The following is a 26,393-nucleotide window of genomic DNA, read 5'->3' on the forward strand; positions in this document are numbered from 1 at the left end:
ACAGCAAAAAACACCCAAATCTTTGAAGTAGTGGGCAAAAAATAACCGCCACCCTTTACGGGGCACTTCCTCTAGGTCACACATGGTGCTGAAAACCCACGTATCATCTCTTGGAATACACACCTGAGTGGGCATGAACTTTTAGATTGCTATTTTTCAGACAGGAAAAACTGAGTCTCAGGCAGAGCTTGACTGTGCCCAGCTGCACCTGTGTGACCTGCCTACTGGGTCAACTTACATTCCAAAGAGAAGGCATTTCTAAGATGTGGCATTGATAACCTTACGACCTAGCAACTCCCCTCCTAGGTGTATAATCAAAACAATTGAAAACTAGTGTTCAAACAAAAACTTGTACCAGAATGTTCACAGAAGCATTATTCACAAGAGGTAGAAACAACCCAAATGTCCATCAGATTCAATGGAATAGCATTGCTCACCACAGTCTCGAACTCCTGGGCTCACGTGATCTCCTGCCTGAGCCCCCTAAGTAACTGGCATTACAGGTGTGTGCCATTACGTCCAGCTAAAATAATTTTTTTTTCTTTTTGTAGAGACGGGTCTCGCTATGTTGCCCAGGCTGGTCTTGAACTCCTGGCTTCAAGTGGTCCTCTCGCTTAGGCCTCCCAAAGTGCTGGGATTGCAGGTGTGAGCCACTGCACCCGGCCTCTGCCTTCAAAGGGAAGGAAATTCTGTCACATGCTACGACACGGATGAACCTTGAAAACATGATGCTACGGGAAATATGCCAGTCACAAAGTATCACATGTTGTATGACTCCATTGATATTAAATGCCTAGAATATGTAAACCCATAAAAACAGAAAGGAGGTCGGTGACTGCTTAATGGGCAGGGGTTTCCTTCTGGGGTGACGAAAATGTTTTGGAACTAAACAGAGATGGTGGTTGCACAACACTGTGAAGGCGCTAAAAGCCATGGAATTGTTCACTTTAAAATGATTCATTTTATGTTATGTGAATTTTACCTCAATTTTTTTTTAAAGCTGACCTGTTTTCCTCTCCTAAGCAGGGAACCCGGAACATAATTCCACTGTTTCCCGACAGTTGAGAGTATCCTTCCGGATGGACGTCAGTACCACCCTGGCCATAACCTCAGGCCACCCACAGGCAGTGAGTGCTTTCGGAGATGTGTGGTTGGTTCTGGTGGTTTTTCTACTTTCTCCTCCTCTGCCAGGCTGGCAGCTGCTCCTTCTTGCATCCACACCAAGTGCCTCAAAATTCTTTATAAATGAGACATGCCCCATCCAGTTAGCCACCGCACCCTGGCTAAAGGTCTGCCACCAGGGTCCTTGGTTCTGTGGTGGAAGGGTACACAGAGAGCATCCCAGGATCCTGTGGCCTCCCAGCCCTCATGCCGTACCCCAACAATGACATCACCAGGCCAGCACCCAAGAATGGAAAGCCACAGCTGCCCGTGTAGAGAGAGGTCAGGGTCATGAATCAGCGTATGCCACAGAGAAAGCCACCAGGCTAGCCAAGGCCCCCCATAGGCTGGAAAATGTCAGTCGGGAAGGGCCTGAGCCTATCCTGCTCCCTGATGCCTTGGCTCCCCAGGCAACCCTAGACACCGCAAATGAGAAACAGGTATTTACAACTCTGAGCTTTCTTGGAGGAGAAAGTCCAACCCACACGACCAGCCCTGACAGCTCTGCCTGCTTGAAGGCTGAGCTGGTTGGAGACTGAATCACCAGAAGGTCAACTTTGCTGGCAATTTTCTGGGGGCACTAGAGAGCCATTTTTCTCCACAAGCTGAGTGTGCCTCCGTGTGGGCAGAGGAGAAACCCCTCTCCTCTCCATCAGCATCCAGAACACTGTTAAAGGACCATCTCCAGTCTCCAAGGACCCACCTGTGTCTAAGGTTCCCAGTCATTCCCGGAGGCAATAATAATTTGATGCTCTAGGCTTCAGGTTGGGGCCGGCTGGTGCAGGGGCAGGGCAGAGGCTGAAACCCCAGCTGGGAAGAGGCAGCAGCCCTCCACCCCAGGATGATATAGTTATTATTCCTCAGCAGCACCTGGAGTTTTTAGGACTCTGGGACTCAGAAAGACTTCCTGGAGACCCTGAAGGTTTAGCCCCAGACAAATGTACTTACTGAGTACCTAATACATTCAGGACACTGTGCTGGGTATGGAATGGTGAGCACCACACACCCAGCCCCTGCCCACGGGAGCCAGCGGAATCCACGGAGTCACGTGACATGGGCATCACAGCAACCATGACAAGGCCACGGGAGAGAGGCAGGTGGCACTGAAGCACATGCAGGAGGGAGGAAGGCAGACCCAGGAAGGACAGCAGGGCCTCTCCCTGAGGAAATGACCACGGAGCCAGAACCTAACGGAGGAGACGGAGGCAGACACTGGCTCCCCTGAGGAACACCAAGGTGAGAAGCCCACTGTAGTGGGCCCCCAAAGGAACACGTTCATATCCTAACCCTAGAATCTGAGAATACGACCTTACCTGGAAAGAGTCTTTTTGCAGATGTAATGAAGTTAAAGGCTTTGAGCTGAGATCACCCTAGATTGTCCAATTACTACCACTATTGTAGTAATAGTATGTGTTTCTATTCCCCCAGAACTCTCCTGACAACACACATGCGGGTTTTCTCCTTTCACCAGGCAATCCTCCCAGTCTCTGGACACCAGCCGGGTGTCCTATAATTTAATTCCATCCTGCCAGTAAGTACGTGGGATGAGCGTCAGACTCCACAGGTTAAGGGCTCAGTACCACAAGACTGTTCCCACTTAAGGCACTGGGGGAAAGTCTGGGCCACCTGTACTTCTGACCTACTGACCCTAAAGCTGGGAGTGGGGGTGGGGTGTTCCCACAACCCCCTCCTCAGGTTCAATAATTTGCTAGAGCCAGGCACGGTGGCTCATGCCTGTAATCCCAGCACTTTGGGAGGCTGAGGCGGGCGGATCACAAGGTCAGGAGTTCGAGACCAGCCTGGCCAATATGGTGAAACCCCATCTCTACTAAAAATACAAAAATTAGCTGGGCGTGGTGGCAGGTGCCTGTAGTCCCAGCTACTCGGGAGGCCGAGGCAGGAGAATCCTTTGAACCCGGGAGGTTGCAGTGAGCCGAGATCGCGCCACTGCACTCCAGCCTGGGCAACAGAGTGAGGCTCCATCTTAAAAAAAAAAAAAAATTGCTAGAGCAGCTCACATAATTCTGGAAAGCCCTTTACTCACATTTACCAGTTTATTGTAAAAGATACCACTCAGGAATAGACAAACGGAAGAGGGCTGGGTAATAGGGTGTATTGCAGGGGAGCTTCCATGGCCTCCTGGGATACTGCCCTCCCAGCACCTCCATGTGTTCACCAACCTGAAAGCTCTCTGAACCCCACTGTGTAATGTTTTCATGGAGGTTCTACTAGGTAGGCAAGACTAAATCACTGGCCACTGATGATCAGTTCAGCCGAGATCAGGCTGGCATGGCTGTAGACACGGGTGATCAATTCAATCTCCACCCCTCTCCCCATCCCCAGAGTTCAGGGGTGGAGCTAAAGTTCCAACCCTCTAATCACGTGGCTGGTTCCTCTGGCAACCAGCCCCGTCCCACAGCTATCTAGGGGCCCATTAAGCATCACCTCATTAGCATAACCTCAGGTCCCACAGAAAAGGGCTTGCATGAATAACAAAAGATGCTCCTATTGCCCCATCGTTCAGGAAATTACAATGATTTTAGGAGCTTGTGCCAGAAACCAGAGGGAAGACCACATACAGATTTCTTATTTTATCACAATATCACACTGATGGACCCTAAATCCAATGACAATTATCTTTAAAGAGACAGAAGACATAGGCATACAGGAGGCCGTTTGAAGGCGGAGGCAGGGACTGGAGAGATGCTGTCACCAGGCAAAGGAATGCCAGGGGCCATCAGATGCTGGAAACAGACAGGAAGGATCCTCCCCCAGAGCCTCCAGAGACAGCCTGGCCCTGCTGACACCTTGATGTGGGACTTCAGTCTTCAGAACTGGGAGAGAATAAATGTTTGTTGTTGTGAGCCACTAAGCTTGTGGCATTCTGTTAAGGAAGCCACAGGACACTAAGACATGGCCTGAACTCGGTGCCATGGAGTCTGAAGACAGAGATAATCCAGCCCCCAGGAGAGGCCTGGAAGGGCTTTGGAGGGGCACAGTCTGTGAGAGTGAGAAGAATGCGACCAACAGAGCCTTCAACCAGCAGGGGCAGGGAGCTGCAAAGACGCCCCATGGAGGGATTCAGGCTGACTCAGTTGCCGGCTCTCCTGGGGCTTACAAATGCAGAAAGGCTGGGAAAGAGTGAAGGAAGCGCCCTCTCAAAATACACCGGATGGGTACACTGACTTCGAGCTGTAGGTTCAGAAAGGGCTAGCTGACCTGTTTCTTGCTGTACTCAGCAAGCCATAAAGATTCCTCTGGGAGGGGTGTCTTCCTTGAACCAGGGGAGAAAATAGCCCTTATCACCTGAGACTGGGAATTGGGGGCTGCAGTGGGCCTGAATAAATATGCTTTAACAAAGTAACCCTTATCTTCCACCAGGTTTACACCCCTCATATATCTCCCAGTGACTCCTCGAGAATTTACTGCCCCTAGCCAGATCCCCCTTGTCCTGCCACTTCTCAAACTTATTGTTCTTTTTTTTTTTTTTTTTTTTTTTTTTTTGAGACGGAGTCTCACTCTGTCGCCCAGGCTGGAGTGCAGTGGCGCAGTCTCGGCTCACTGCAAGCTCCGCCTCCCGGGTTCACGCCATTCTCCTGCCTCAGCCTCTCCGAGTAGCTGGGACTACAGGTGCCCGCCACCACGCCCGGCTAATTTTTTGTATTTTTGGTAGAGACAGGGTTTCACCGTGGTCTCGATCTCCTGACCTCGTGATCCGCCCGCCTCGGCCTCCCAAAGTGCTGGGATTACAAGCGTGAGCCACCACGCCCGGCCAAACTTATTGTTCTTTATCGAAAAAGGATAAAGCATCTTGCTTCGGCCACTTCTCTGGACTTGACTCTGGTGAAGATTCCCATGCACCTGTAAAACTAATGACATTAGTGTGCTTTTCTCTTGTTAATCTACTTGGTGTCGGTTTGGCTTCTAGATCCAGCCAGAGGTCACTAAGAGCTAAGGGGGGCTGGAAGTGGTCTCTGGGAAAGGGGGTACAGCTGGGAAAGGGGATACAGGCTGGCAGTGAGAGGAGAGAGAGGAAGAGGGTGATTTTGTGGGAAGCCTCAGGCTTCAGGCCAAGGACTTGGGCTCGATTTAGGGTCTGGGTCTGGAACAAGAGGGGAGCCTAGGGGTCGCAGGGAGACAGGTGACATTCTGGCAACACATCTGAGTGTGGCACTGGAGGTGGGGTAGGGCTGGGGGCTTCTGCAATGGTCACTCCAGGTAGGCCTGGTGTTGGTAGAAAAACGCAGGCAGGGGGCACTGACGCACAGTGAGCCTGGGCCTGGCTAAGAGGACAAAGGCAAAAGGAGGAAGAGCAGAGGGGACGCTGAGCTTCTAGTCCCTGAGGTATAGACCTGGCAGCAGGGAACTGACCAGAAAAGTCCCTGGGAAGAGGGTGGGAAGGGGCAAGGCAGGGAAGGTGGGCAGTGCCCTTCAAAGGAGGATGGCACGGGACAGTGCCCTGGTATGGGAGCAGCATGGGGAGTGAGGTCTGAAAGTGACTGGAGGGTGTCCCTCCACACCAGCAAAGGTGCTCAGCCAGGATGCGGGCCATGGCCACTGCACACCTGCAGGTCCTCCCTTCCCACTCACTGCCCCTCCAAAGAGGAAATACAGAGGGTTGGTGGGGGGGAAAGGCAGGAAGAGGGGCTTCCCCCTGCTGGCGGTCACCACCCTGAGCCCCAGGCCAGGGCCCAACCACAGGCAGATACCCAGCAAGCCTGGGAGGGCAGGCAAACCACCTTCTTCCCCCATCTCGGTCTCGGGCTGCCCCTCTTCTGAAGGACGCCTGTGGCGGGTTAGGAGAGGAGGTGCACATTCACCACATTCCCAGCAGCGCCATCCACAATGGCTAAGAGGTGGCAGCAACCCCAGGGTCCATCAACACATGAGTGGAAAACCAGAACGTGCTACATACATGTAAAGGAGTATTATTCAGCCTCAAAAAGGTAGGAAACTCTGACACACACTGACTGAGGTAGGCCTTGAGGACATTATGCTAAGTGAAATCAGCCAGGCACAAACAGACAAATACTGTAAGATTCCACGTATATGAGGTTCCTAGAGTAGTCAAATTCATAGAGACAGAAAGTAGAATGGGGGCTGTGAGGTGCTGGAAAGGAGGGGAGGAGGGAGTTAGCGTTTAGTGGAGTTTCAGTGTGGAGAATATGAAAAAGTTCTGGAGATGGACAGTAGTGACAGGTGTATGACAATGTGGATGTACCCTGAACCGCACACTTAAAAATAGCTAGAACAGTACATGTTACGTATATTTTCTCGCTCTGTCACCCAGGCTGGAGTGCAAGTGGTGTGATCTCGGCTCACTGCAAGCTCCGCCTCCTGGGTTCATGCCATTCTCCTGCCTCAGCCTCCCGGGTAGCTGGAACTACAGGCGCCCACCACCACGCCCGGCTGATTTTTTGTATTTTTAGTAGAGATGGAGTTTCACCGTGTTAGTCAGGATGGTCTCGATCTCCTGACCTCGTGATCCACCCGCCTCGGCCTCCCAAAGTGCTGGGATTACAGGCGTAAGCCACCGTGCCCGGCCTGTTATGTATATATATTTTCACATTTCACACACACACACACACACACGCACACACACACACACACGCACACACACGCACACAGGATTAGCCAGGCTTTGAAATTTAAAACAAAAGAAAAGAAGTACAGTTTTAGGGGCTAAATCGTGTTCCCTCCTAAATTCATATGCTGAAGTCCTAACCTCCAAACTTATTTGAAAATATGGTCTTTACCAAGTTAAAATGAGGTCATTAGGCTAGGTCCTAATCCAATATGACTGTGTCCTTTAAAAAAGAGGTGGCCTGGTGTGGTGGCTCATGCCTGTAATCCCAGCACTTTGGGAGGCAGGATCACTTCAGGCCAGGAGTTCGAGACTAGCCTGGACAACATAACAAGACCCTGTCTCTACAAAAAAATATAAAAATTAGCCGGGTATGGTGGTCAAGTGTAGTTTTCAGCTACTTGGGAGGCTGAAGTGGGAGGATCACTTGAGCCCAGAAGGCTGAGGCTACAGTGAGCTATGATTGCACCACTGCACTCCAGCCTGGGACTGGAGCCAGAGGGAGACACTGTCTCCTAAAAAAAAGTGGGGGTGGGTAGGTGGAATTTGGATACAGACTGGCATATGGGGAGAATGTCATGTGAACTTGAAGACTGCCACCTATAAGGATCCAACTCAGCCAACATCTCAATCTCATATTTCCAGCCGTCAGTACTGTGAGATGATAAATTCCTATGATTTGGGCTGCACAGTTTGTGGTTCTTTGTTACGCAGCCATAACATACTATTACATGAATGAAGTCATTGTGGAGCTCAGACACCAGCATTGAGGAGCTGCCCACATGCCAGGAGTGCCCACAACACCCATATCACTGCCACATTCCAGACTCAGAGTGGCAGACAGAGGGGAAGAGCAGACACCAAGGCCCACAAGGTCAGAGTAGGAGGCAGCCCAGGGCCTTGCCCCCTTCAGCCACACAATGTATCCGTGCTCTCTTGGGCTCCCCTCTTCCAGTGCCAGGCACCTGCTCAGAAACTAAATTATTACAGATTGACCCCAGACTCTCCTGCTAGAGAATAGACCAGAGCCACCTGAGTATCCTGTGCTTGTACAAATCAGAATAGAAACCCAGTCACATTCTGAATGTCCTGCACAACACTGCCAGCCAACCAGCCCCTCCTGAAGCTGCGCTCCTTCCTGAGCACAGCCCCTGCACTTTCAGACTCTCCTTCCCACACAGGGCCTGAGGGGCTTTCCTCCCCTCATCCAAGCTGACAGGTGGGCTTCCATGCAGATAAGGAAACTGAGGTACTAAAGCGACAAGCTGGGCAGGACCAGAAGAGCCCAACACTGGAGACAGACTGAGAAGCTGCCCATGAGCCCTGCTGGGCCCACACATGATTCCATAGCCTGGGTTCTTTCTGTTGAGGGAAAGAAGGAAATGGCCCAGAGGACAGTTTGAGACCTGACCTGACCCGACAGAGGACAGTTTGAGACTCGAACCAACCCCCCCCACCTGCCCCCCACACCCCTTGCAAGGCACAAGCCACATACACACACAAGAAGCACTCGTGTTCCCACCGGCCCTGGAGGGGTATAGCCCTGGGTCAGTCCTGGGGGACAGTCTGCAATTCCCACCCCCGGCCTAATCCTGGGTCACCCTGATCTATAGTGCTCCTGGAAGGCTTATGGGGTTGTGGATGCACAGGTGTTCAGGACGCCAGCCTGAGTCAGGGCCAAGGGTACAACACGCAGAAATGGCAACAGGTACGGGCCAGAAGTGCTGCCTCGAATCCCCACGCCTCAGCAAGAGAGCCATCAGTACCCCATTTTACAGATGAAGGTTGAAGGTTTGGATGTGGAACCAACATACCCTGAGCTCCACAGCTAAGAAGGAGGATCCCCAACTTCAGGTATCCTGGGGGGCTCAACTAGGGGTGAGCTGGGGCAGGGGAGTGACATTTGTATTCTCCACCAGAATTTAAGGTGTTCCAGGTGTGGGCAGATGTCAAAAGCCTGAGGAACAGACCGGGAGGTGGCACGGTCTCCAAGTCTAAACTCAAATGGATTTTCCCCCGGAAAATCTGTGCACATGGATTATGTGGCCAGGAACTCTTCCATTCTTAAAGAAGTATTTGGAAAAGGAAATATAATTCCCTCTGTTCCCAGCTTCCCCCACCCTACCTCCAAGGCCTTCTTCAATCATCCCCTTTAAAAAACAAGACAATAAACCAACCAGGATGACCGGGATGACCAGAGGGCCCAGGGGCCTGCAGATGAAACTCCTCGTTTCATCTCTCAATGTTCCCACCAATGAAATGGGGATAATGACACTCTCCACCCACGCTCCCTGCAAGGTGTCAAGCAAGCCCCATCAGAGGGAGGAAACAGCACTGAGAAGCACAAGCATCACTTATCATAATTACGGGAAGCCTCACCTATTCATGCGCTCCCACCTGCAACATTTAGCAGCACACTCTTTTGCTCCTTTCCAGAAAACCTTATGACCTCCTGTTGCCTGGCTTCTGGGGGATGCAGTGTGAGGCTGAGGGCTCCACTTCAGGAAATGTGGCAGAGCCATGTATCTGCTCAGGCCACTGCAGGTCAGCGGGTGACCCTAGCATGGCAATCTGGTCTGTCTCGTCCACTACAAAGGCCAGCCAGGGCTCTGGAGGCTGGTCTTCACGCCGCCCATCTCAGCAGCCCAAAGCTGACCCACTGCAAAGGCCACCGCCCTGACTTCCACGTTTCTCTTCTCCAACAAAAATCAGGCCAGAGCAGAGCTTTCCTCACTCCCCTGGGGCTGCAAACTCTGCAGGCCACAGAAAACAGCTGAGGAACGAGCCAGAAAACCAGCCAGCAAGGATCTCTCTGTCCAGATGCAAGAGGAGACAGAGGACCCGGCTCTTGACCTGAAACTCGAAACTGTCATGTGGGAATTACCACCCATGGCGATAATCCCAGCTGTCATTGCGGGTGTGACAACCTGGTTCAGATCCCACCTGTTACTCCCAATCGGCCAGGCTCGGGAACTAGGCCTAGCTCCTATCCTGCTTCCCCAGGGAGCCGTGGGAGGAGGTGAGATTCACACGCCCAGCCTGCCTCCATGGGCACAGCTGCTAGACGCCCGCTCAGGGAGCCAACTCAGCCACCTGCCAGCCCAGCCAAATGAGCAGATCCTGATGAGGACTGTGGTACACTGCATTCTGAAAGCACCTTCTGGGAAAAGTGAGTTCTGCAGATTCAACTCACAAACGGACAGTGTGGATACATCACCATGCCACTGCAGACACGCCAGGAAAAGGCCTTCCTTCAAGAACTCCACAATCCTGGGAGAACCGTGGCAACCGGAAAGGCTCTCAGAGGTATCTGACGCCGGTTCTGAGCCTGGCACTTCTCCTGGAAAATCCTCAGGTGGCAGAATAACAGCTTGGCTCAATCAGGTCACCCTGCCCAACACTCTTGCCTCCACAGCTACCCCCTGCCAGGGCCAGCAGAGGGCTGGCACCTGACTCGGGTACTATTCAAGACACACAATTCGTTCAGGCTTCCCAGACAGGCCAGTTGAGAACAAGGCTGATTCCTGCTCCTTGCTTAACAGACAGACCCCAGCTGGCTGCCTAAGGTCGCTGTCCCAGCCTCTTTACCTCCAGGGCAGGCACCTGCCAAGGAGAGCAACAGACACCCAGTCACATCCCACACCCAGGCCAGCGTCAGGAACACAGCAGACATCTAACAGGTGTTGGTCCCCTCTTGGTCCTCGTGAGGGGAACCCACATCCGCTGGGCTCTGCCCACATGACTCCTCCCTGTATTAAGTGCTTTGTATCTTGGCTAGTAGGTGTGTGTTGCCCTGTTCTCGCCTGAATCCCACCTGAGCCATGCTCTCCTCTTGGCTGGCAGATGGGGACCGTACCAGGAAAGCCTGGGATGTTCAGAAGGTTGGAGTGGTCCATTAGGACAAGTGGATCCACACCACTCTCCTCACCTGTTGAGCCCCTTCCAAAGAGGTCTCATAAGTCAGCAACACAGCAGCAGTGCAGACAAACATCCCCTGGCGCCCTGTGCTGCTCAGCCATAGAGTGCAGCAGGGTGGAGACGAGGCTGCAGGTGGGGAGGAGGTAGCCATGAGATGCTCAGTCACCTGGGACCAGATGCCAGGGGTTTGAGGAACCTGTCTCAAGCAAGTAGCTCTTCTCCATGAAACAGAAGGTACGTGGAGGCCACCTGGCTGGCTGGTGTGCAGGAGGTGGCATCCAGAGGACCTCAGAGCTGGGTTAACAAGCCAGGCCTCCAGCCACGAGTCACACCAGCCCCAGGAGAGTCAGCTCCCACATGCAAGGTCCAGCAGCTTTGGGGATGTGGGGGTGGCACTCTGAGATGCCCCTCATAGCACACAGAATAAATGTTCACATCCCTGCAAAATTCCTATGTTGAAATCTAACCCCCAACGTGAGGTGGGGCCTTTGGGGGTGATTAAGTCAGGAGGACGGAACCCTCATGAAGGGGATTAGTGCCCTTTTGAAACCTCAGAGACAGCCCCCATCCTTTCTACACCAGGTGAGAACACAGCAAGAAGATGGCTAAGAACCAGGAAGAGGGCCCTTGGCAGACTCCAAATGTTCCAGCTCCTTGATACTGACTTCCTGCCTCCAGCACTGTGAGGAGTGTTTGTTGTTTAAGGTACCCAGTTTGTGGCATTTTTGTTATAGCAGCCTGAAGTGACTAAGACACCCCTCCTTGAAAAAATCTGACATGCACACCCTCATATGCCGAGATTCCATGACTCACCTGGGACATAAACATGTCCCTTCCTCTCTGCAGTCCCCACGTTATGCCGTGGAACACATCGGCCTGGACATCTATGTCCTCACCACCTAGTAGGAATATATATCTTTCTCTTAATCAGGGAGGCACTTAAATGCTGCTTACTCCTAACATTCTGCCCCAGAAGGCAGGGCAACAGCACAGCTGCTTTCAGGGAATTCAGAACTTGGAGAAAGCCGGGCGTGGTGGCTCACACCAGTAATCCCAGCACTTTGGGATGCCAAGGCAGGCGGATCACTTGAGGTCAGGAGTTCCAGACCAGTCTGGCCAGCATGGTGAAACCCCGTCTCTACTAAAAATACAAAAATTAGCTGGGCGCATGCCTGTAATCCCAGCTACTTGGGAGGCTGAGGAGAGAAGAATCAGTTGAACCTAGGAGGCAGAGGTTTCAGTGAGCCAAGATCGTACCACTGCACTCCAGCCTGGGTGACAAAGCGAGACTCCATCTCAAAAAAACAAAACAAAACAAAAAACTCCACAGAACCTGGAGAAGACCCAGGAGGTGAAATGGGAACTGGGTCATAGTCTCGAGACCACCCTGGTTTTCACCCTTACTGTGGCTGAGAAATCAAGAGTGTGAGGGACAATGTGTGGCCACAGAGTCGGGGGAGGAGCCTGACTCCTCTATGCATGGTAGGGCTCTGTCCACACAACCCATGCCCCTCTACCCCCCAACTTTCCTGCAGGCTCCGGGTGGCCCTTGGTGTCTGGGCCCCGAAGACTGTCCAGCACGCGGGCTCGGCCCTGGTCCCACGGCTCCAGCTCACACACACCCCCACATCAGGGCCCAAGACTGGGGAATTTGGAGCTCATGGCTTTGCACAGCCCCCTCGTGCTCGCTGCGACCTGATCAGCCTGCGTTCCCTGGGTGCTCCATTCTGGGCCTCGGCTCACGCCTTCCCCATCCAGATGGCCTCCCTGAGTCTTGGCCCTCCCAGTTCTTCACAGCCCACCATTCTGATAGCCCCATCTCTGCTGTAACTTAACCTGGCCACCCTCCTGGGCCGCGGGACACTCTCCCAGGTGCTTTCTCCCACTCACCATGTGTAGGGTCCTCCTCGACACTCCACCTACGCTACAGCCCATGTCCAGGCACCAGTCCCCTCAAAACTTCTCATAAGCTCCTTAGGACAGGCTGGAGTCTGGTCCCTCCTCAGGCCACTGACCACCCAGAACCCAGGGACCATGGGTTCTGTAGAACACACTTATCCAATGCATGGGGCCACCCCAGGGCCCAGATCTAAATAAACAGATGAAGTAAATAACTTCACATTCACATAACCACTGGTTCCTCAGACTTGGGAGCGACAGAGGTCAGGGTGGCCAAACTGGGTGCTGACACGGATCAAACACACAGGGTCACAGAAAAATACAACTCAAGGCAAGCTCCCCTCCTTTATTGGCTGATAGGACACATAATAGAATTTCTGTTTCCTGTCTCCAGAGAGTCCAGCTGCACACAGTCTCTGTAAAAATGCCAGAAGAAAACGCTCATGCACACGCCATTAATGACATCCCCAGAGGACTCGGCCTGGGGTTCATCACATCTGCGGGGTGTACAGGCTGAGCTCATTTCTGAGTCACAAAACCCAAAAGTGATGTTTTTGGTCAGCGACCACCCGGAGAGCCTCCCACACCCTGGCACTCTGCCCACTGACATGCCCTTGTCCCTGGCTGAATATCTGATTCTCCATGGGCCCCAGCTGGCACGCCTCCCTGGGCAGGTGAAGTCACCATGCTCTTCTTTTTTTTCTTTCTTTTTTTTTTTTTTGAGACAGGGTTTCACTCTGTCACCCAGGCTGGCGTGCAGTGGTGTGATCTCAGCTCACGACAACCCCCGACTCCTGGGTTCAGGCGATTCTTGTGCCTCAGCCTCCTGAATAGCTGGGACTACAGGAGTGTGAGCCACCACACCTGGCTAATTTTTATATTTTTAGTAAAGACAGGGTTTCACCATGTTAGCCAGGCTGGTCTCGAACTCTTGACCTCAAATGATTCACTTGCCTCAGCCTCTCAAAGTGCTGGGATTACAGGCATGAGCCACTGCGCCCAGCCTCTTCTTAAGAATGTGAAGACCCCAGGGCCAGGCGTGCACCACGTGCATACACAGAGCCAGGCATTTTACACATACACCACGGAAGGGAGCCTCATGTTTTAGGAAGTCGATGTGGGGAAGCAGTGGTGTCTCTTCTGTTTCCAAACGAGAACAGCCTGTCACCACCGGGCAGAGAAGCAACGCAGGCTGCTTCCACCAGGAGAAAGGGCGGCAGGAGCAGCGTGGAGATGCTGCCAGAGCCTGGAGCCTGCACAGGCTGCTCAGGAAGCTCACTCCAAGAACTGAGCATCCAGGCAGATGATGGAACTACAGGCAGTGGGGCCCACAGGGGCTCTGATGTGGATGCTCTGTACAGGCTCTGCCTGGAGACGCCAAGGGGTCCCAGGACACACCAGAAGGCACAGAAGAGCCTCAGAGGGCAGATTTTCTACAGGATCCCAATTGTCTGGAAAGATGCTTCTATCCAAAGCTGGGGACCCAAGTCCAGGCTGAAGCTATCAGAGCACCTTTTCTTCCATCAATGCGATCCCCCACCTTGCAGAAAAGTGTCTCAGCCTATGTGTGTGCACACACAGATGTGGCATTTGCATTTACCCAACAAAGCCTAACCCAGCTTCTCTCTCATCTTTGCCAAACGGATCCAGAACAGGGGCTCCAAGGTCTGGCCTGACCACATCAGGCCTTCTGACTGCTACAGATGGTTTGTTAATAAGGCCTTCCTACATGAATGCGACACGGCAGCATTCATTCCGTCTCTCTGATCCTGCCATCTCACCTGAAGGAGGAGGCAGATGGGGCTGCCCACGCTCACGGGTGCAGCAGGTAGCCTCGCTGATAAGCCACAGAAGCCAGTGAGCATCCCAGCTGGGCCAGAACCTAGATCTGCAATAGGCTCTGTCGGACCCCAGGGTCCTGCCTTTCCAGGTGGGGACCACCACCAAGATGCTGGTCAGGTAAAGGGTGGTGCTCTGGGTCCTGTCTCCAACCCACTCTGGTGCACCCCCCACTCCCAAAGAGCCAGGCACCCTCTCTGACAGGCCCGAGGTCCCCCTACCCCTTTGCGAGCAGTGCTGCTGGCTCCCAAGCAGCAGAATTCATGAGCTGGGCACTGCAGACCTTGGTTAAAACCCAGCCCTACCACTGCCCAGGTGGGTGACCTTAGCACATTACTTAATGTCTCTGGGCCCCAGGCTTCTCGTCAATAAAAAGTGGATTCGGCTGGTCAGCCAGCACACCCCGAGTCCCTGTGAGGTGCTAGGCACCATGCTTTACAGCACCCAGAACAGTGCCTGCCTAGAGCACTTGGGGTCCTGGGTCCTATCATCCCTGCTGGGCCAGGAGCTCTAAAACCAGCAGGCCCTGTCCTTGGCCAAACACTGGGTCTCCAGGCTTCCAACAACCATGGAAGCAAGAAAGCAACAGAAAATTAGAGGATCACACTCAGGTATTAGTTACTACATGGAGAACAAGCCCCTGGGCTGGGAGGCTGGAGAGACAAGACAGGGCAGGGCCTGAGGGATGAGCTGCCTTGGGACAGGCTGAGAGCACCCAAAGTAACAGGCAGGCCAGACAGGGCCAGGGGAACCAGGGAGTAGAGCAGGGCCAAGAAAGACAACAGGAAGACCCCAAAGACTTAACTCTCTTGCCTGAGACATGCCAACCCGCAACACCTGCAGCTCCAAACAAAATTCTCCCACTAAAAACGGGGCATAAAGGTTGGGTGTAGGCACGGGTGGGGACATAACTCACAGGCCCATTTGCTCCATGAGCCTGGCCAGATGGTGCCCAAGTATCCAGGGAAGGATGAACTTCACATTCCTGCAGGATTCCATGCCTGCTCCACACAAGCAGGGGGCTGGGGAGGGGCAGCCTAGGTGGCAGGCAGAGCACAGCCACCTCAGGCATGGCCCAAGTCCATGGGCCTTTTAATACCACGGCTCCAGCCAGCACAGGCTATTGGTATTTTATGTTTTTTTTTATTTTATATTTTATTTATTTTGTTTTATTTTATTTTATTTTATTTTATTTTATTTTATTTTATGAGACACGGTCTTGCTCTGCTGGCTAGGCTGGAGTGCAGTGGCATGAACATAGCTCACCATTGCCTCAAACTCCTGGGGCTCAAACAATCTTCCTGACTCAGCCTCCTGAATAGCTGGGACTACAGGCGTGCACCACCACGTCCAGCTAATTTTATTTTTTTATAGAGACGGAGTTGCCCTGGTTGCCCAGGCTGGTCTCAAACTCCTGGCCTCAAGTGATCTTCCCACCTTGGCCTCTCAAAACACTGGGATTATGAGTAAGCCACCGTGCTCTGGTCTAATTTTAGAAAGGCACCCAGGTGTCCCTATGCAGCAGCAGAGGAAGGGAACTGTCTCAAAAACAAAATCACTTCTTTCCCATTAGGGAAAAAGGGCAGCTTCCATTTCCCGAGCATCTACCACATGCCAAACTGTTTACTGCTAATCCCAACACAGCACTATAAGGTTTCTACAATAACTCTCATTTGATGGAGGGGGAAATAAGACACAGAAAGAAACCATAACTGGCCTGGTGCATGGTGAGGGTGAGTCGGGCCCCATCAGATGGTTCGGGATACTGTGCTCTCTACTCCACCTGTGGCCCCAGGGCCACATTCCCTGAAGGAACGCTATGTGTCCAAAACAACTGCATGGGATGGGTTCTCTAGGAAATGACAGCTGGATGTGCGGCTGGGGAGCAGGTTGGTGGAAAGGAAGGCCTGGCATGCAGGACAGGCAGTGTTTGGGATCTTCTGGACATTTTCGAAGATCTTTATGCACCAGTGGCCTGAAGCCTTTCTCTCCCTGGAAATGCAGGCAGGCCCTTCAGTGAACATGCAGATGGCCATGCCTACCCTCTGACTCCATTAAGTCAGAGACAATGGAATTTGATAGAAGGGTCTGAAGCAAAGCAGACAATGAGCAAACCCTGGGACACTGCTGAATAAACCAGCAGGAGGCAGAGAGAGGTGCTTTGCCTGGAAAAAACAAACAGAGGAAGGCCCAGCAGGCAGGCCTACATCCGCAGTGCATGTATCAGCTTAGCCCTGTTGGGGCGGGGGTCTTGGGAGGGGCCGCAGGAAAGTTACTGGGGTGGGCTGAGGTGATCAATATGGGCCACCACCCTCAGAATGCTGTCTAAGGGCAGTAGTGGTCTATCCCAGGGAACACCACCACACACAGAGAGAAGGACGTCTAAATGTAGAATTTTGAACTTCCAATTCCAGGCAAGATGGAAAAAGCACACTACAGCCATTCCCACTATCCACAGGTACAAATTCTGCATGAAACCTCTATCATGAGACTCAAAAAGGTAGATAAGGGCAGGAGGACTGAGCAGAGATTGCAGGATTTTAAGCACACCTTGGCAGTGATTCTTCTGGTTTTTCAGTTTTTGGAATTTTGCCTCCCAGCCTGGGCACTAGAGTAGCTTGAAACTACCAACAGGCACAGACAAGAGGAAAAAAAAAAAAAGAACCAAACAGAAAAGCTTGCTCTCTCTAACCAAATGCCCAGGAAGGAGAAATCCTGTGGATTGAACTCTTTTGGCTTTATCCACCTTCCCCCAGCAGAAACAACATGTCTATTCCTCTCTCCACAGATGCAAGCAGCAGCCTCCCTGGGGTGGAGACCAGTGGACTCTTTCCACTCTACACTAACCGAGCGCCATCAAATAGGTGGAGCCCCTGCCCCCTTCACCAGCACAGCAGCAGTGGAACCTCGGGGGGAACTCTGGTGATAGTGCAGGGTGACAGGCTAGAGCCCCAGCCTTCTAATCAGAACACCTGGAAGGGGGGACATGGGGAAGCAGAGTATAGGGAAGATCATGGAGAAGATGGAGCTGGAGAAGGGATTCTTTAAATCTCCATAAGAAGCCCTGGGCTCACTCCTAAACTGCACATGTGTGAAAACACTTGGAATCAGCACAGCACAGATCACTGCACAGTTTCAAACTGATCCCTGGGTGGTGAACAGCAGGGTGGATACTGGAACCACAGAGCTGAGAAAGTAAGCCAGGATGTGCCATCTGAATCTAACTGGGTTGACTGCCTGTTAAAAAAAAAAAATCAGTCAACGTTTTTATAACATTTAAACAGGGTCCGGAGTCTCATAACATTATATTCAAGATGTCCAGGATATAACCCAAAATTACTTGACAGAGAACTAAGTAACATAAACTGTGAAAGGAAAAGACAATCAACTAACATCAACTCCAAGATGACCCAAATGTTTGAATTATCAGACTAAGACTTTAAAGCAGCTATTATAACCATGCTCTAAGAAGAAAGGGCAAAGACTCTTGAAACAAAAAGACAGGTGTTCTCAGCCAAAAAAATAGAAGCTATAAAAAAGAACCAAATAGAAATTTTAGAACCAAAAAATACAAAATTACCTGGAGGGGTTCAACAGCAGAATGGAGATGACCATGGAGTCAGTGAACTTAAAGATAGATCAATAGAAATTATCCAATCTAAATAAGAGAGAGAAAACAAGAATGGAGAAAAATGGAATAAAACCTCAAGGATCTATGGAACAACATCAAAAGATGTGATGTCTAATTTCATGTCACAGGAGTCCCAGAAAGAGAGGAGAGATGGAAGCAGAAAACAGTATCGGAAAATACAATAGCTGAACACTTCCCAAATTAGGGGAAGAACATAAATTTACAGACCCGAGAAATGCAGTGAACCCCAAACAGGATAAATAAAAACCACAGCCAGACACATCATAATAAAAGTATGGAAAACCAAAGTTAAAGAAAAAAGTCTTGAAAGCAGTCAGAGAAAAACAATATATTACATACAGGAGAATAAGGATTCAAGTAACTATACATCTCCCATCAGAAACTATAGAGGCCAGAAGAGGATGAAACAACTTAAAGTCCTAAAAGAAAGGAACTGTCAACAGAGAATGTTATATCCAATGAAAATATCCTTCAGGAATGAAGGCAAAATAAAGACCTTCTCAGATGAAGGAAAACTAAGACTTAGCCCTATAAGGCCTCTTTTAAACTTCTGGCCAGAACTATAAGGTAGTATGTTTTGTTGTTTGAAGTCACTAAGTTTGTGGCAATTTATTGCAGCTGCAATAGGAAACTAATACATTTATTTATTTATTTTATTTATTTTTTGAGACAGAGTCTTGCTGTCGCCCAGGCTGGAGTGCAGTGGCGTGATCTCGGCTCACTGCAGGCTCCGCCCCTCAGGGTTCACGCCATTCTCCTGCCTCAGCCTCCCGAGTAGCTGGGACTACAGGCGCCCACGACCTCGCCCAGCTAATTTTTTGTATTTTTTAGTAGAGACGGGGTTTCACTGTGTTAGCCAGGATGGTCTCGATCTCCTGACCTCGTGATCCACCCGCCTCGGCCTCCCAAAGTGCTGGGATTACAGGCGTGAGCCACTGCGCCCGGCAATACATTTATTTTTGACTAAAATTCAGTAACAGAATGACACCTGGAAAAACCTCCAAATACTTAGAAATGAAACATTACTATTAAACACTATTAAATGATCCACAGATGAAAAAGGAAGTCTCGAGGAAAATTAGAAACTGGTTTGGAATGACTGAAAATAAAAATGCAATATATAAAAACTTGTAGGATGCAGCTAAAGCAGTGCTTGGAGGCAAATTTACAGCATCAAATGCTTATATCAGAAAAGAGGAAAGGTCTCTAAAATTTTTTTAAAAGATGAACAAAGTAAACCCAACAAAAAGAAATAACAGACTTCTAGCAGACTAACAAACAAAAAAAGAAAGGCACAAATGACCAAAATCAGAAATGAAAGAGGGGATATCACTACTGATCCCACACACATTACGAAGATACTAGGGAAATACTGCAAACGACTCTGTGCACATAAGTTTGGCAACTTAGATGAAATGGGCCAATCCCTTGAAACCCGCTGGTGACCACTCACCCTGACCCCCATACCCCTAACCATTCATGGTGCTAACTAAGGCCTGCAGGAAAAAGAGCCCTGGGGCCAACAGTAACCTGAGGCAGACAGAACCACGACCCAACAGGCACAAGGACCTCACAACATGACCCAGGCTTCTAGAAGATTTCTTAGGTTCAAGAACCACCCTGGAAACTGAATCTCCAATAACTCAGGGCCTTAGAAGTTCTAAAAGGGCGCAGCACTGGCAGTACTATTGTGATCTAAACCAGCAAAGGGTCTGATGTGACAGGAGAGAGAATGCTGAAATCAGAAAGGTCAAAAGGTCATCTCCTAGAGGCCATCAAGGCCAATGCCCTGTGTCACCATGCAGCTGAAAGCTGAAAATAGACTTACAAATGTTTCTCCTTTCCAAAGCCCTTCCCAGATGGGGATCTCTCACACCTCCCTGACAGCTCATCCCAGTGTTTAACCATGCTTACAGTCAAGATGTTCTTCCTTATGTCCTATAGGATGGCTGCAATTCCAGCTGATTCCCCCATTCCCTGTGCAGAGGGCTGGACCACAGGGGACGGCTTCCTCCCTGATCATGGGCTGTGCAATTCACGCAAAAGATACATCTCTGGAGCCTCCACTGGTAACTGGGGAATACTGGGAGCTACTTAGCAGGGTTGTTTTGAGACTAAACACAATGACAAAGTGTCTATTGCTACGCCTGGCACACACTAGGTATGGAAAGTGGTAGTCACCATTAACAAGTGGCACTTGTCAGCCTGCTTCTCCCTGCTGGGAAAATCCACCTCCTCAAATACTTTATGACAGACCCTATTTTCTACCCTATCAATCATTCGGCTTGTCAGGCAGCTCCATATTTGCATGGTTTTTGGCTTTGAAGGAATTTTTTTTAAAGCTTAAGGTGAACTGTGTTCCCAGCAAGCAGCTTGCCTATTTAAAAGGATCCTGCTCCAGACACCTCCAGGTCACCACCGGCAAATGCTTGATCCTGGCCTGGTCTCTGAACCAAGCAAGTCTAACTTCAATCTCCCCCAAACCCAAACCTATAGGACTTCTGGCCGCTTTCAGGTACAATTGAGGGGACCTGTTTTGAAAAGATACTCTGCTATTCCACGTCTCTCCATTTCTCTGTCTTATCCTAAAGCAGGGGTCAGCAAACTTTTCCTGGAAAGAGCCAGCTAATGAATAACTTCAGCTTTGCAAGCCACATGGCATCTGTCTCAACTACTCAACCTTGCCATCATAGCATGAAAGCAGCCAAATGCTATACATAAGCCAATGAGCAAGCTGTGTTCCAATAAAATTTTATTTACAAAAACAGGCAGCAGACAGGACTAAGCTGCAATTTGCCAACCCCTGGCCTAAATGTAAGGGAGAGGCATCAACCACCATCCTTTCCTCATACATTTCCCGCAGTCAACACAGACTTAGAAATTCACCATGCAGCTTAGGAACCTCTCTCTTCCTCTCTGCCTAGGCATTTAAAGGCTGCCAAGAACCAATCAGCACAGGTAAAACACCATAAGACAAAAGAATATCCTTTGCTCTCTTACTATGTGGCAGCTGATACACCACCCCCGACACACACACACACACACACACACCTCTCTCTCTCTCATACACTTAATGCCAATAAATATAAAATAATTACTTCAGGCCCCATGGGAAGGATATTTCTGACGGGAAAGCTCACAACAGCCAAGGCAGAAAATGTCAGCCAGGATCTTGATTCATACATAATGGAGATTCTGCTGGAAAACAGCATAGGACATTTGAAGGAAATGAATCATGTACGGAGCGCAAGAAGGTTTGCACCGTTTCTCAGGCAACACCCCACCCCACCCTGCCCCACCCTGCCAGGGGACCCAGGCTCTGGCAGGTCCCAAAGGGCACCAGATGTGGGCACAGGAGGGTGCCAAGCCCAGGAGTTTGTTTGTGTAGCTTTTCACTCGCCTACTTTTAAAAGGATCCAAAGCAGCTTTAAGAAATCAAACAGTGTAAAAATAAGGCCACTGGGAAGAAAACAAAAATGAAGGCTCAAAGTGTGTTTCAGGCCCCGGGATGCACTGACTGTGTGAAATGAATAGTGAACTGGCCTCCAGGCTCCCTGACAGCAAAGGCCAGAAAAGGGAGGAGTCTTGGATGACTGCCTTCCAATGACAGAAGAGCTGGGATGCAGGAGAAGCACAGGGACCTGGAATTCCTTACCGTGGACTCCTCAGCTCTGTGATTCTACCCCATCACTCTATCTGCTGAAGTGTACTGCAAATAAACCTCGGTGTCAGTGGGATATAAACTAGAGGTAAAGGGTGAGAAACAAGCCCTGGGCCGTCCCAGCCACCTCCAGACCTACAGGGATTTCCCCCATACCCATGTCCTGATTAGCCAGCAATGCAGACTGAAGGAGACTGAGCTTGGGCCACATCCTCCAGGTCCCCGTGCAAGAGCCTGGGGGATGGCCCTGCAGTCCAGTTCTCCAGCCAGCAGTCTTGCCTTCAGCAAAGCGCATGCCCTCCACCTGGCCTGGCCAGCCTGCCAGAGGCAGGGTCTGAGAAGCACGGGGGGGTCCACCCAGTGAAAATGAGCCCAGATGGGGACAGAGAGGAAATCTCAAAATAATCACCATGCACACTACTCTGGGTTCAGATGATGTCTCTGGTCCATGCCCTACTTAGGGTCAGGTGTCCTTGTATTTAAATGGAAGAATTGAGGCATGGGAAAAAAAAAAAAAAGCAGCACCACAGACCAGTCAAGTCAATTCGGGTTCTCCTGTCTCAAACACTAGACTGTTCCTTTCATTGAACAGAAAATACCGAGTCTCAGAGGGGAGCTCATCTTATCCTGCTCCAGGCAGGCTTGGCTGCCTCCTGCTTGGACACCCCTCCCTGCAGCATCCCGGCCAGCTGCTCCAAATGCCGGGTCTCGGTGGCTGTCCCCAAGCCAGTGGCCAAGAGGACCAGAGACATCTACAAGAACACTTGCTCCAGCCCCAAGAAGCGGGGGGCCTACTGGGGACCACTCTGTCCAGGTTTTGTTTTTTTGCGGGGGATGGAGTCTTGCTCTGTCGCCCAGGATGGAGTGCAGTGGCGTGATCTCGGCTTACTGTAACCTCTATCTTCTGGGTTCAAGCGATTATCCTGACTCAGCCTCCCAAGTAGCTGGGATCACAGGCGTGTGCCACCATGCCCGGCTGATTTTTGTATTCTTAGTAGAGACAGGGTTTCACTGTGTGGGCCAGGCTGGTCTGGAACTCCTGACCTCAAGTGATCCGCCCGCCTTGGCCTCCCAAAGCGTTGGGATTACAGGCGTGAGCTACAGCGCCCGGCCTCTGAGCAGGTTTTGGAGGGCGTCTTTCCTCCTTTGAGGAGGCCAGAGTCTCTGGGCAGACTTGGCGGCATCACAAAGAGAGTGGGTAAGTGGGGAGTGGGCTCTTCCTTCAAGTCATCTGCCACCCCACCACCCTGCTGAGAGAATATGGCTCACCTCACTTTGAGATGGCTCACAGCAAGACGGCAGTTTGACTCTCCTGGAGGCACAAGTGACAGCTGAGCTTTAGAAGAAATGCCATCCTCTCCAAGGCACTGGCCAGGACTGCCAGTTAGAAAGCAGCCATCGGCCGGGCGCGGTGGCTCACGCCTGTAATCCCAGCACTTTGGGAAGCCGAGGCGGGTGGATCACGAGGTCAGGAGATCGAGACCATCCTGGCTAACACGGTGAAACCCCGTCTCTACTAAAAATACAAAAAATTAGCCGGGCGAGGTGGCAGGCGCCTGTAGTCCCAGCTACGCGGGAGGCTGAGGCAGGAGAATGGCGTGAACCCCGGGGGGCGGAGCCTGCAGTGAGCCGAGATCGCGCCACTGCACTCCAGCCTGGGTGAAAGAGCGAGACTCCGTCTCAAAAAAAAAAAAAAAAAGAAAGCAGCCATCACCACCATCTGGACCCCGGTCTGCCCCCTACAGTCCATAAAGAACTCTAAGAATCATTAACCAAGTAAAGGTATAAACGCCAGTGCAAAAAACCAATTCAGGCAGCCACCTGGGACAGGAGAGCCCTGGGGATCAGAGAGGTGGCCCAGGACAACAGCAGTGACCACTGTGTGGCCGCCACAGTTGAGAGATCTGCGCACGAGCCTGTCTTCCTGTTGTGGAGTCAGTCCCTGTCTCTGCCATTTCAGCACCGGCTTCCTTTAGACCATGTGGAAAAGACAGATAAATTGTCCCTCCCAACCAGCGGGTGAGATAAGGGCACTCCTGTCTGTCCCTGTGTGTCCTACACGGGGTCCTGGGCATCAGGGCCTGTGCCTTTGGGAAAGGCAGGAAGAGGCGGCTCCCCACGGGGAGGCAGGGCCTTGGCCAGGAATCATTTAGCAGGGAAAGGAAGGAAAAGGTCAGCAAAGTGTTCCCATTACAGGGAGGACAGCAATCAAAGCCCCCCACTGTCAATGTCAGGAAGAGAGGCGGGGTGAAAACCACGTGGCAATCAGGGTCTAGAAACAAAACCTGAAATCTCGCTGTGCACTGGGAGGGTGGGAGACTCGCCTTGACCCTTGCCAACTGGAGTGGAGGAGGTCAAGACCCCACAAAGCCAGGCCCTCCTGGCCTCTGCTGCCTGCCTGAGCCCTCCTCTGTGAGTCCCCCCTGCACTGGCAGCCTAGGGCCTGGCCAGCCAGAATAGGTGGGCTGATACTAAGAGAAGAGGGGAGAAGGGAGCGACTGTGCACACAGGGCTTTGGATATGCTCTCATTTCATCTTGAGAGGCACCGTAGGAGGGAGTCAGCATCCACATCTATGAGATGCTAAGAAATGTACACAAAGCCCAAAGCTCAGCCTCAAGGCCCCTGTTCCTGTCCCCCAATGGGCCACACACAGGCACATGCACTCACATAGCTATACATGGACACTTGGAGATATGCATGTACACACACAAGTGTGCACAAATACACATGCTCACACTCACACCCCAATTCCCTTAGTGGAGTTCTTGTCACACTGCTAGGTGGTCACCCTCCACCCACTCCAAGGTGTCACCCCTTGTGCTATGGACTTAATACTGTATGCCCCACCAAAGCTCTTATGTTGAAGTCTAACCCCCAATGTGATAATACTAAGAGGTGGGGCTGCTGGGAGGTGATGAGGTCGTAAGGGTGGAACCCTCATGAATGAAATTAATGCCCTCACAATAAGAAGCCCAAGAGAGCTTCTTTGGCCCTTCTGCCACATGAAAAACAGCAAGAAGATGCCATCTATGAAGCAGGGAGCCCTTATCTAACATGTAATCTGTAGGTGCCTTGATCTCAAACTTCCCCGAATCCAGAACTGTGGGCACTAAATCTCTCTGGTTTATAAATAGCCCAGCCTGGCATTTTGTTATGGCAGCCTGAACAGACTAAGACACCTTGTTATTCTCTATCAGAAGCAGGAGAGATGCTGCCCAGAGACCAGGACAGGAATTCCGCCCAGGTAACCACCTCAAGGTTCCAATGGCATGAGGGAGAAAGGCTTGGGCTCTTGAACTCAGCTTCGCAGGCCCAGACAATGTAGCCCACGTCTGGTCTGTTCACAAGCATGCTGTTGGTCACAGCCCTGAAGCCCATGGGCCCCTGCCACGCTCCCCTCTCCCAGGCCATGTCTCCTTCTACTCTTCGCCCTTTGCCAAATCCTACCCTCTCTTAGCCTTCTCTACAAAATCTACACTCCTCTGCCTCCTTCCTCCGGAACCATTTCCCCTGCTCTGAACTTTCTCAGCACTTAGCACTTGTGCAATTTATCTGACAATCATATCAACCTTTTCCCACCAACATACTGTGAACTATCACTTTAATTCTCATTTTAATCTTCATATGCTGTGTTCCACCTTCCCACTTAGCCTGGAAACTTGGCCAGAATCAGACGGTTTTCTATGCCTTACTGTGCCTAATAAGGGCCCCAAGACGCGCCAGGCAGGTATGTCACCTGTTCACTCTGCAAGCATTAACTGAGCACCTACTACGTGCTGGCATTGTTTTAGGCACTGTGGATGTAGAAGTGAACAAAGCACAAAGTGACTGCAGGAAACTTGCTCCACAGGGAGACCAAGAGGAGTGACAGGTGAGAAGACGGGGAGGGCTATCACTTCTCTCTCTCTCTCTCTTTTTTTTTTTTTTTGAGACAGAGTCTCACTCTGTTGCCCAAGCTGGAGTGCAGTGGCATGATCTCAGCTCAATGCAACCTCCGCCTCCTGGGTTCAAGTGATTCTCATGCCTCAGCCTCCCAAGTAGCTGGAATTACAGGTGCCCGCCACCATGCCCAGCTAATTTTTTGTATTTTCAGTAAAAACAGGGTTTCACCATGTTAGCCAGGCTGGTCTCAAACTCCTGACCTCAGATTCTGCCTGCCTCGGCCTCCCAAAGTGCTGGGATTACAGGTGTTAGCCACTGAGTCCATCGGGCTGTCACTTCTCATAACAAAGACAACCCCACCCTCCTGAAAGCTGCCCCACGAAGAAAAGTGGGAAGAGACAGAAACTCTAGTGAGCCTGGTGGGAAAACAAAAATGACTCTTGCCATTGATTGAGGATCTGGCCTGAGTCCTGAGAAATAAGGACCCTGCCCCCTACCAGACCTAATCAGAGCCAGCAGCTTTCCCTAAGAAGCATTGAGCAGTGTGAGCATCCTCGTGTGGCCTCTTCATTCAGCATGGAGGCACAGGAATGGGGCTCCCCAGAACCCCCCAGCCCCTTGCTCCAAACCTATCATCCTGGATCCCTCCTGTGAAGACATCTCCCACCTGCTCTGGTCCTAAGGGAGGTGCATGGGGAGACAGGAAGACCATCATTTACACCCCTGATGAAGGGGAATAGGGTGAAGGAGGGAGGGGAGAGAAGCAGCAGACTGGATGGGGCAGAAAACCCTTCA

The 26,393-nt window shown here is 51.2% G+C and overlaps 1 protein-coding gene across 2 annotated transcripts in view; it reads right to left on the reverse strand.

Moving 5' to 3' along the window:
* BCR (BCR activator of RhoGEF and GTPase) overlaps positions 1–26,393 on the reverse strand; it is a 138,627-nt gene that overhangs the window by 70,118 nt on the left and 42,116 nt on the right. Inside the window, exon 1 of one of the 2 annotated variants that reach the window (XM_030815945.1) lies at positions 3,828–3,844. The exons of the other annotated variant lie outside the window; for it this stretch is intronic. The gene's annotated coding sequence lies outside the window, so the exon portion shown is untranslated. Of the gene's footprint in view, positions 1–3,827; positions 3,845–26,393 lie in introns of those variants that run through there. 2 annotated transcript variants of the gene reach the window in all.

Source organism: Nomascus leucogenys, chromosome 7b, assembly GCF_006542625.1.
Source record: "Nomascus leucogenys isolate Asia chromosome 7b, Asia_NLE_v1, whole genome shotgun sequence".
NCBI lineage: Eukaryota > Metazoa > Chordata > Mammalia > Primates > Hylobatidae > Nomascus > Nomascus leucogenys.